Here is an 8,571-nt window from a genome sequence, read left to right as displayed (position 1 = left end):
GCACTGTTGTCTGCTGGAAGTGACGTGGTCCTGCACTTCTGTCTGCTGGAAGTGATGTGGTCCTGCACTGCTGTGTGCTGGAAGTGATGTGGTCCTATACTGCTGTGTGCTGGAAGTGACGAGGTCCTGCACTGCTGTCTGCTGGAAGTGATGTGGTCCTTTACCGCTGTGTGCTGGAAGTGACGAGGTCCTGCACTGCTGTCTGCTTGAAGTGATGTGGTCCTGCACTGCTGTCTGCTGGAAGTGACGTGGTCCTGCAATGCTGGGTGCTGGAAGTGATGTGGTCCTGTACCGCTGTCTGCTGGAAGTGACGTGGTCCTGCACTGCTGGGTGCTGGAAGTGATGTGGTCCTTTACCGCTGTGTGCTGGAAGTGATGTGGTCCTGTACTGCTGTCTGCTGGAAGTGACGTGGTCCTGCACTGCTGTCTGCTGGAAGTGACGTGGTCCTGCACTGCTGTCTGCTGGAAGTGACGTGATCCTGCACTGCTGTCTGCTGGAAGTGACGTGGTCCTGCACTGCTGTCTGCTGGAAGTGACGTGATCCTGCACTGCTGTCTGCTGGAAGTGACGTGGTCCTGCACTGCTGTGTGCTGGAAGTAACGTGGTCCTGCACTGCCGTGTGCTGGAAGTGACGTGGTCCTGTACTGCTGTGTGCTGGAAGTGACGTGGTCCTGCAATGCTGGTTGCTGGAAGTGACGTGGTCCTGTACTGCTGTGTGCTGGAAGTGACGTGGTCCTGTTCTGCTGTGTGCTGGAAGTGACGTGATCCTGCACTGCTGTCTGCTGGAAGTGACGTGGTCCTGTACTGCTGTGTGCTGGAAGTGACGTGGTCCTGTACTGCTGTCTGCTGGAAGTGACGTGGTCCTGTACTGCTGTGTGCTGGAAGTGACGTGGTCCTGTACTGCTGTGTGCTGGTAGTGGTGTGGTCCTGCACTGCTGTCTGCTGGAAGTGACGTGATCCTGCACTGCTGTCTGCTGGAAGTGACTGCACTGCTATGGGTGCTCAATAATGCAAAATGACATCAATGTTAGCCCCGCCCCATCTACTCTGAACCGCAAATTGTGTCATTTTAACACTATGGGGGCAGGGCTTTATGACGTAACCACCGGGCCCTGCTCAACGAACTGACTGGTTGCATCTCCTCTCCAGGTAAGTTCTTATTCCAAACAGACCTCTATCTTCATTCTCCCCCAAAATGTGGAAGTCTGGTCACTGCCTCCGGGAAACAGCATAAAAAGAATGGAAAAGCTTTGAAAGTGGAAACATTTAAAATGTCTGGATGAATGTAGCAATGCAAGCATGGCATACATCAGAACGCAGGCGCTAATGTCAGATAACAGAAACAATAAACAGGCTCCGGTTAATAGGCCAATTCCCAAAGCTTACACACTGCCCTGTACAGACTCAGCGCGGAAAAACAATATTTGCAAGAAATTTTGCACGATGTATCGTATGCGGGCTGCATTTGATGCATGACTTCGATGTAGGACTGATTTGATGTGTATCGTATGCGATCCCAGCCAAGCGTTTAATGGGCGTTCCCATGGGTGTGTGGGTGGGTAGATGCCTGCTTAGGGGCAGAAGGCTGATGTCACAGGACATAAGCTACCCTCCCCATCTTCGTCCAGGTGCACGCAAATAAAAGTCAGTTTTCACTGAAGGCCGTTGAAAACATTCGATGGTCGGCATTTACAAGGATACAGGATCTACAATACATGCCCCAGAACTTTATATACAGGTTCACCTCCAAAAGCTAGCGATAACCAATAAAAGCCTATGGGCTTCTTACTGCGACCTGCTGCCGCCCCGTATGGACTACTGCCAACCCCCCTCAGTGACCTCCTCCTCCCTAGCCCCATACATCCCTTTCTGGGTGCAGAGAGGTGGCAGAGCCCCACAGCAGCAGACAGCAACAGGCAGCCGGGTAGGTGTAGGGGGGAGAGCCGCCGGGGACCTGCTCACCCCCGCCGGCTGCTTTGCAAAGGGCATCTCTTACCGCAAGAGCTGCCCTTTGTGATACTAATCGCATATGTTAGAGCATATGCGATTAGTCGCCGGTGAAAGAGGGAGGGGTAAGGGGCTGCGGATGTTCATGCATCCCACAGGGATGGTGCAGGTAGAGGAGACTGTTGCCCCCCAGAACCCACTGCAGCTCAACACACAAAAATGTGCTGGGCTGGACAGATAAGAAGTTGCGTGTGGTGGTTGGGTAATTAGCACACAGTCCCCTATTTCCAGCACCCATGGGTATGATGACAAATTTAGATGCGAATCCTCTCATTGTTACCCCACCACCCAACTGGACACAAAATGTGGTATTGATCAGCAGGGGGCTTAGCTTCAAATTCCCAATTTACTCACTGTTCTATGTACCACCACCACCAGCCGGGCAATTTTACTTGGGCAATCAGAAATTGACCAAGTAAAATGAGGTTGAGGCCATGATTGACAAATCTAATGGAAAACTCACAACTTTGTTCCTGAATAATGGGGGTGATTCAGTATCACTTGGAAGTGATTGGGGACTGCGGGGGACATGTTTTGGGGACTGCGCATGCCCAATTATGCTCATGTGCATCCCCCTGTGTGAACGCATGAGTAGGGGGGGGGGGGGGGGGGCAGGGGGTGGCATCAGTAGAACTCCCATTATTTTATGGTCTGCTTAGCGAGCGGCACTGAATCACCCCAATGAGTGACGAGTAAGACCAATCTGTGGAGCTCACATATCCTGTTTGTTGACCCTATCCCTCCCGCCTGCTGAATGATAAATGGTAATTATATAAAGATCTCTCACCCTACAAATCATCACACACATGAAATATTTTTGTAGCCTATTCCCCGTAGCGAATGTTTTTATTTCCAGGGTACGGAACGCATGACCTGAAATTCCTAGACAGAAGATCCAGCTGTCTGAGGAGTAAGATGAATGACTTGGCATCTGCATGTGTTTTAGTGTGACACTGGGAATTTGGCAGGAATGCAGAGGTCACTACGGTGCTAGATCGCTTTCACTCACAACATCCATTGATCTGAGCATGTTACACTATTCACAGGATTAGAAGGTGAATCCAGATTGCACTTTATTCCATGATTACAGATGTACAAGAAGACGCTCAGCTAAGCCGGTGTCAGAGGTCAATACCATGGCTGCCTTGCAGAAGATTTGTTCAAGTGTTCAATCATTTCCAGTTGGAATGGATGAGGTGTCTCCATCAATAATAGGAGTGAGCAAGGGTTCCAAACTCAGCGTGGTCACATGATGTTCCCTCATTACCATTACAGCGAGTCACCTAAGGGGTGTTGGTAATGACTGTAGGTTCTTCAACGCCTTTGAACAACACAGGAAATGAGATGTCTTCAGCAGTTCGGGTTGACTTGGGGGGGGGGGGGGGGGGGGCAGGCATTTTAAAAGGTTGCAGCGAAGAGGGAGTTCGGCGGTGGAGGGGAGTTCGCCCCGTGGACGCCACCACAGCCAGAAGGTCTCCAGAAGACGACAGAAGCTGTGAACAGGACGAGAGGACATCGGGATCAAGAGTGAAGATCTCTGGTGGCCACAGCACAGGAAGAAGCGTCGCTGACCAGGATGGGCCATTGGCAGAAGAAAGAAGAGGAAGCGTGCTGGAGAGGCCATCCGGGGGTGGAAAGCAAAGGAAATAACAAAGTGCCCCCCTGGGTGGCTCTCCCAACTAAAGGTAAGTGGTCATGGGCAACCTACCCCTGCATTCTCCCTAGACCACCCGGGTTTGGGCATTAGTCCCATGGGGTGCATTCAGGCCCAGCCGGGCTTTAAGGACAGCAGCAGGGCCCTCTTGACCTGTGGCCAAGTACAGTCAGACTCTCCTGAACCTCCAGCCCTAGACCACCAGGGTTTGAGCATTAGGCCCGTGGAGCATGCTCAGGCCCTTTCGGCCTGTGGGGACAAGAGGCGCCCCCTCGTGGCCCTTGGTCATTATCAGTCGGGCCTTCCTAACCCATGGACATTAGGCCCAGGGCTTCCAGGTTTTAGGCCTACTCAAACGGGTGGCAGGCCTGTGGTACATGACAGACTGGCAGCAAGCCCGAAGGTGTCGGCACAGCCCCAGTGGATATCGTGGTGTGGCCGTAGGCAGTCAGAAGGAGGTAAACCCTCATTGGCGTTTTGGGCGTGTATTGCCTTGCTCACATTTTACTGTATTTTCACAGTGTATTTCACTGTGGTTTAACCCATGTATTTCTATGCAAAGTGTGTTGTTTACAAGTCATGTGTTTGCGCGGACTCTAGGTTCGCGGGCACTAGGCCGCAGGTTTTGTGGGCACTAGGCCGCAGGTTTGTTGTGCGTATTGCCCTGCACTAGTTGTTGGGTTGGGTCTTCAGGTGGTAGTGGACTCCCCGCAGTCAGGCCCCCATTAAAGGTAGGATGTGGGTCAGAGGTTATTTGTGCTTTGTTCTAGGTGCCGGAACCAGGACCCCAACAATTCAGGGGACGATACATCCGGTGAGGATAATTCATGCTGTGTTTGTTTGCTGTATTGTCCGTGTCCCTTTTCCCTGGGCATTTTCTTTCAGGTTACATCCATTGTGTAACCAAGTCTGAGGCCACATGTGCCAATGACGACCCCCCTCTGCTCCCAAACGAGTGCCCCCCAGCTGGATCTTCCCTGTGTTGTTCCTGAGGTTTAGCGCGGTTCCCCCTTTCCTTACAGACAGGATCGCATCCAGATCCAGTGGAGGAGGAAGTGAAACACCGGGACCATCGCCAGCCCAAAGGTGAGAGACGAGGGATGGCGAGGTGAGTAGACACTACGTCAGGCCCGCAACACCCCCTCTTACTTGCCCAACTCCAAATGAGGCCCTTTGCTTCACAAGTGAATAATATCACCAACTAGCAGGGACATGGAAAGAAATATGATATCCTGTGTAAGAGATCGGACTGCACTAGTTAAAGTAGTGCTATACATGGATCAAAAAAAATAAACTATTTTATAACTGGTTAATAGGCAATAAACTGAGTATAGTGATACCTCATCCATCTTCAGATTTGTCATCTGCTATGCCCATAGTCCTACTATTACATCTGCATACTACTGCTATCACATATAGGCGGTTATTCTGGTTCATTCGCTCGGATGCGAATTTGCATCCTTGCGAGTGAACCAGATCCCTCCTTGCGAATGGTGTTAGCCGGCCCACCATTCGCATGTCCTGTACGTTCACAATAGCTGCGAATTGATGTTTTACATAAACATCCATTCCCATGCCACTGGGACCCACCCACATCTTTCGATGGTCGCCAACCATCGAAAGACGTGGAAGGTGCACGCATATGGAAGGTTGCTCTGAGCAAACTTACATATGCATGTACGCTTGGGGGAAATGTGCGGGCAGTTGACACCCAGTGATCTCAGCTGTCCGCTCCACGCATGTCCGTCACAGCCTCATTAGCGCATTCTCATGGGATCACCCATAAAACGCAGGGCGTTCCCATATGCTAATGGCCCACCCCACGCCCCTCCTTCCCTCTACCCTCATGCAGGGTAGAGGCAAACAGTTTGTTTGCCGTGGGTGCATGCACCCAGCACATGCGCAAAGCGCAAATATCAGCCGCACCCGGCCATGCAAACGGACCTGAATGAGGTCCATAGTTCTGCTATTTAATGGTTAAGGCATGCTGTTTTTTATTCACAACAAGGTCATACTAAGACATTGGTGGGCAATGGCAGTAGGGGACATATTAGGGGGCTCCAGTGCCCCATTGTAACATATAACTTGTGGCATAAAAGTGCAGCGCTCCCAGGAGATCTATTACACGTGTATGATTTGGGTGAGCGAGGCAGGAGCACTCATTTTAGCATTTGGTTGAAAGTTGGACATTGGCTAATGCCAAGTCTAGAGTTAGAAGTTTTGGTGGAGGCTCAGACTGAGGACATGGCCTACTGATAGAGCTATCCCCAAGGTTAGAGTTAAGGGTTTTAGGTTTCCGTAGCTCTCTGCATTCCACCAAGACCTCTATACTAGCGATTTCATTAATAATACTGGAAAGAGCATGGTCATCTCAACCATAAGGCACCTTTAGGCAGCAGTCCAGGGTGCTGGGATTTGGGGGGCAACACTAGTCTGCCTATCACAAAATTAACGATATCTATGAGTAAGACATCCTTGTTGGCCGCTGTGGAACTTCTAAGGCAACACCTCCACTCTTTCAATTGAGGGGTTGTATAGACGGTCGCTGAGTAAAAGCTGTAATTGAATTGCGAAAAAAGAATGCTGTTAGAACAGGAGGGAAGAGGGCCCTGCTCCAAGGAGCTTAAGGCCCCCATACACTGGTCCGTTTTGTCTGAGGCACACGTTGGACCCGATTTCCCTTGAACTTCCCCAGCAGGTCCCTGGGAGTCCTCATATCTGATTTGGCACTTGATGTGCCATTTTTTACATGCGATATATCACATGCAATTTATTGCATGTAAAAGGACTCCAGGGGAGTTCAGGGGAAATCAACTGTATGTAAAAATAATCTTATGTGCAGCATGCATGATCTTCGACTTCGACCCGGTGCTCACAGGACCGCGCATTGGGTCGTTTCCGAAGTGAAACACATGCGATTTGGCCCAATTTCTCATCCCGATCTGTCGGAATCGGGTGAAAACAGGCCAAATCACACTAGTGTATGGGGGTCTTTATAATCTAGGGGGAGACAGACAGGTGACAAGAAGTGCAAGCAAGAAGGCCTGTAGGATGAAAGTGAGCATGGTTGAGTGGCCAAGCAATGAAGCAACACATACGGGGAGCATCCTCGGTACTAGGTTATGCAGAAGGGTACACTATGATGGCGGGTTTCATTGAATGTTTCAAGAAGGTCTGGGAATATTTTGAGGAAGCTCATTCCAGTGAAGGAGGCAGCGCTGGCAAAATCCTGGATTCGTGCATGGGATGTAGTGACCATGGTAGATAAGAGGCGACGGCCATTGGCCAAAGAGGAATCTGTAGGGGAGTTGGAGTCAGTGCAGATTTTGGTGAAGGGGCTTGGCAGAAGTCGAGAGGTGGGAGAGGAAGATAAGTCAAGCTACAGAGTGGAGAGCACATTGGAGGGGAGCAAGCTGGGAGCGTGGGAGGCCAATGAGGAGAATGCTGATGTCGTAAGAAGACCAGTGATTGAATAATAAGTAATAGTTTCACTCTGGGAAAGGAACGGCCAGATGTGAGTAATGGTGCGTAGCTTAAACCTTCAGAATTGAGCCAGAAATGGACAACAATGGGTGGAAAGAAATAGGGCACATTTTTAGAATTATCCTGGCTTTGCTGGGCATTGCCAAGCTTTCCTGCAGATTGTCTCCATTCCATAAAGTGACCATTGTTGATTCTAGCGGAACAGTGCCCCTAGTGGGCGCCTTTATTAAAATCTTTGATATATCCTGCAACTTTCAGACATGAAACACACTTATGTGACCCTGCAAACTTCAAAGGAGTGTTTGTCATCCTAATGTCCCTTTAATCTGTCTTTTAAATATATAATCTATAACACACTTTTCTGTAATCTAAGCTGTTGTTAATGGCCAGGTTCAGTCATGGCATATGTGTCACTTCTGGTGATTAATGTGAGAGCTACTACTTTGTAGTGTAATATTTTTATGCGTTTGTGTATAATTATCAGGAACTATATAATGCGGCTCCCTACAATGTCTCCTCCAGGTAAATATATCTGCAGGCTGCACCCAGCCTCATATCTCAGCTACAGGTAATTACATGCCTACTTGGTATGACTGGGCTGAAGATATCCGGACAGGGCTTGTCCGTCAGTAAGCTTCCCTTTACTCTGACTGGCCGTTGGACCCGGACACTTGGGTCAAGGCAGGACCATATTATCCCTACTATCCGTAATCCATAATCCATAATGCCATATTATCTGCGGGGACCAATCAAAACAGTTATATATTTATACATTGTTATAAAGCACAAATTGCAGTCAAGCACAAGCACACGTCAGGTGTTCAAAAGAATGCGCAGAGAGTCTGTTCACGGGAGACAAAGGGGCTGAGGGCATAGCCAGCAGCTCCCAGAGTACTGGGCATGCCCCCACAGTAACAAAAAACAGGAAGTGTGGCATTCCCATAAAAAATGCCCCTTTTGCCCAATGTCTTACTTTGGGTGGGACAATCCTGTTTTCTTGGGATTATCACACTATACCACCAGCAGGCCGCAGTGTCCCTCAGGGGGTGAGAGCAGGGTTGGCAACCCTCCCGGATACTGGCACGCACACCCCCCCTCCCACCCCTACTGACCAGTCAGCCTGGGCAGGGGGACTGATCAGTAGGGATGAATGCTTTGGCCGCGGGTCCTTATATAATAAGTGTCCCCTGGCTGTGGCATTAACCTGCTGGCTTGTTGGCCTGGTGCTGGTTCTTTAAATACAGGGGACCCCTACTAGTTTTGTCCTCCATTTTCTGGGAACCAGGACCGGCCCTGGGACCTGGTGCTGGTTTTAAAAAATACAGGGAACCCCAACTTGTTTTGTTCTCTGATTTTTTTTTTAAAGCAGGACCGGCTCTGTGAGCCTGGGGCTGGTTATGGCTGTGGGGGGGACCCCACGCCATTTTT

Source organism: Crinia signifera, chromosome 1, assembly GCF_055691185.1.
Source record: "Crinia signifera chromosome 1, ASM5569118v1, whole genome shotgun sequence".
In the NCBI taxonomy this organism is placed as follows: domain Eukaryota; kingdom Metazoa; phylum Chordata; class Amphibia; order Anura; family Myobatrachidae; genus Crinia; species Crinia signifera.
Note: the sequence above shows the minus strand (reverse complement) of the source record.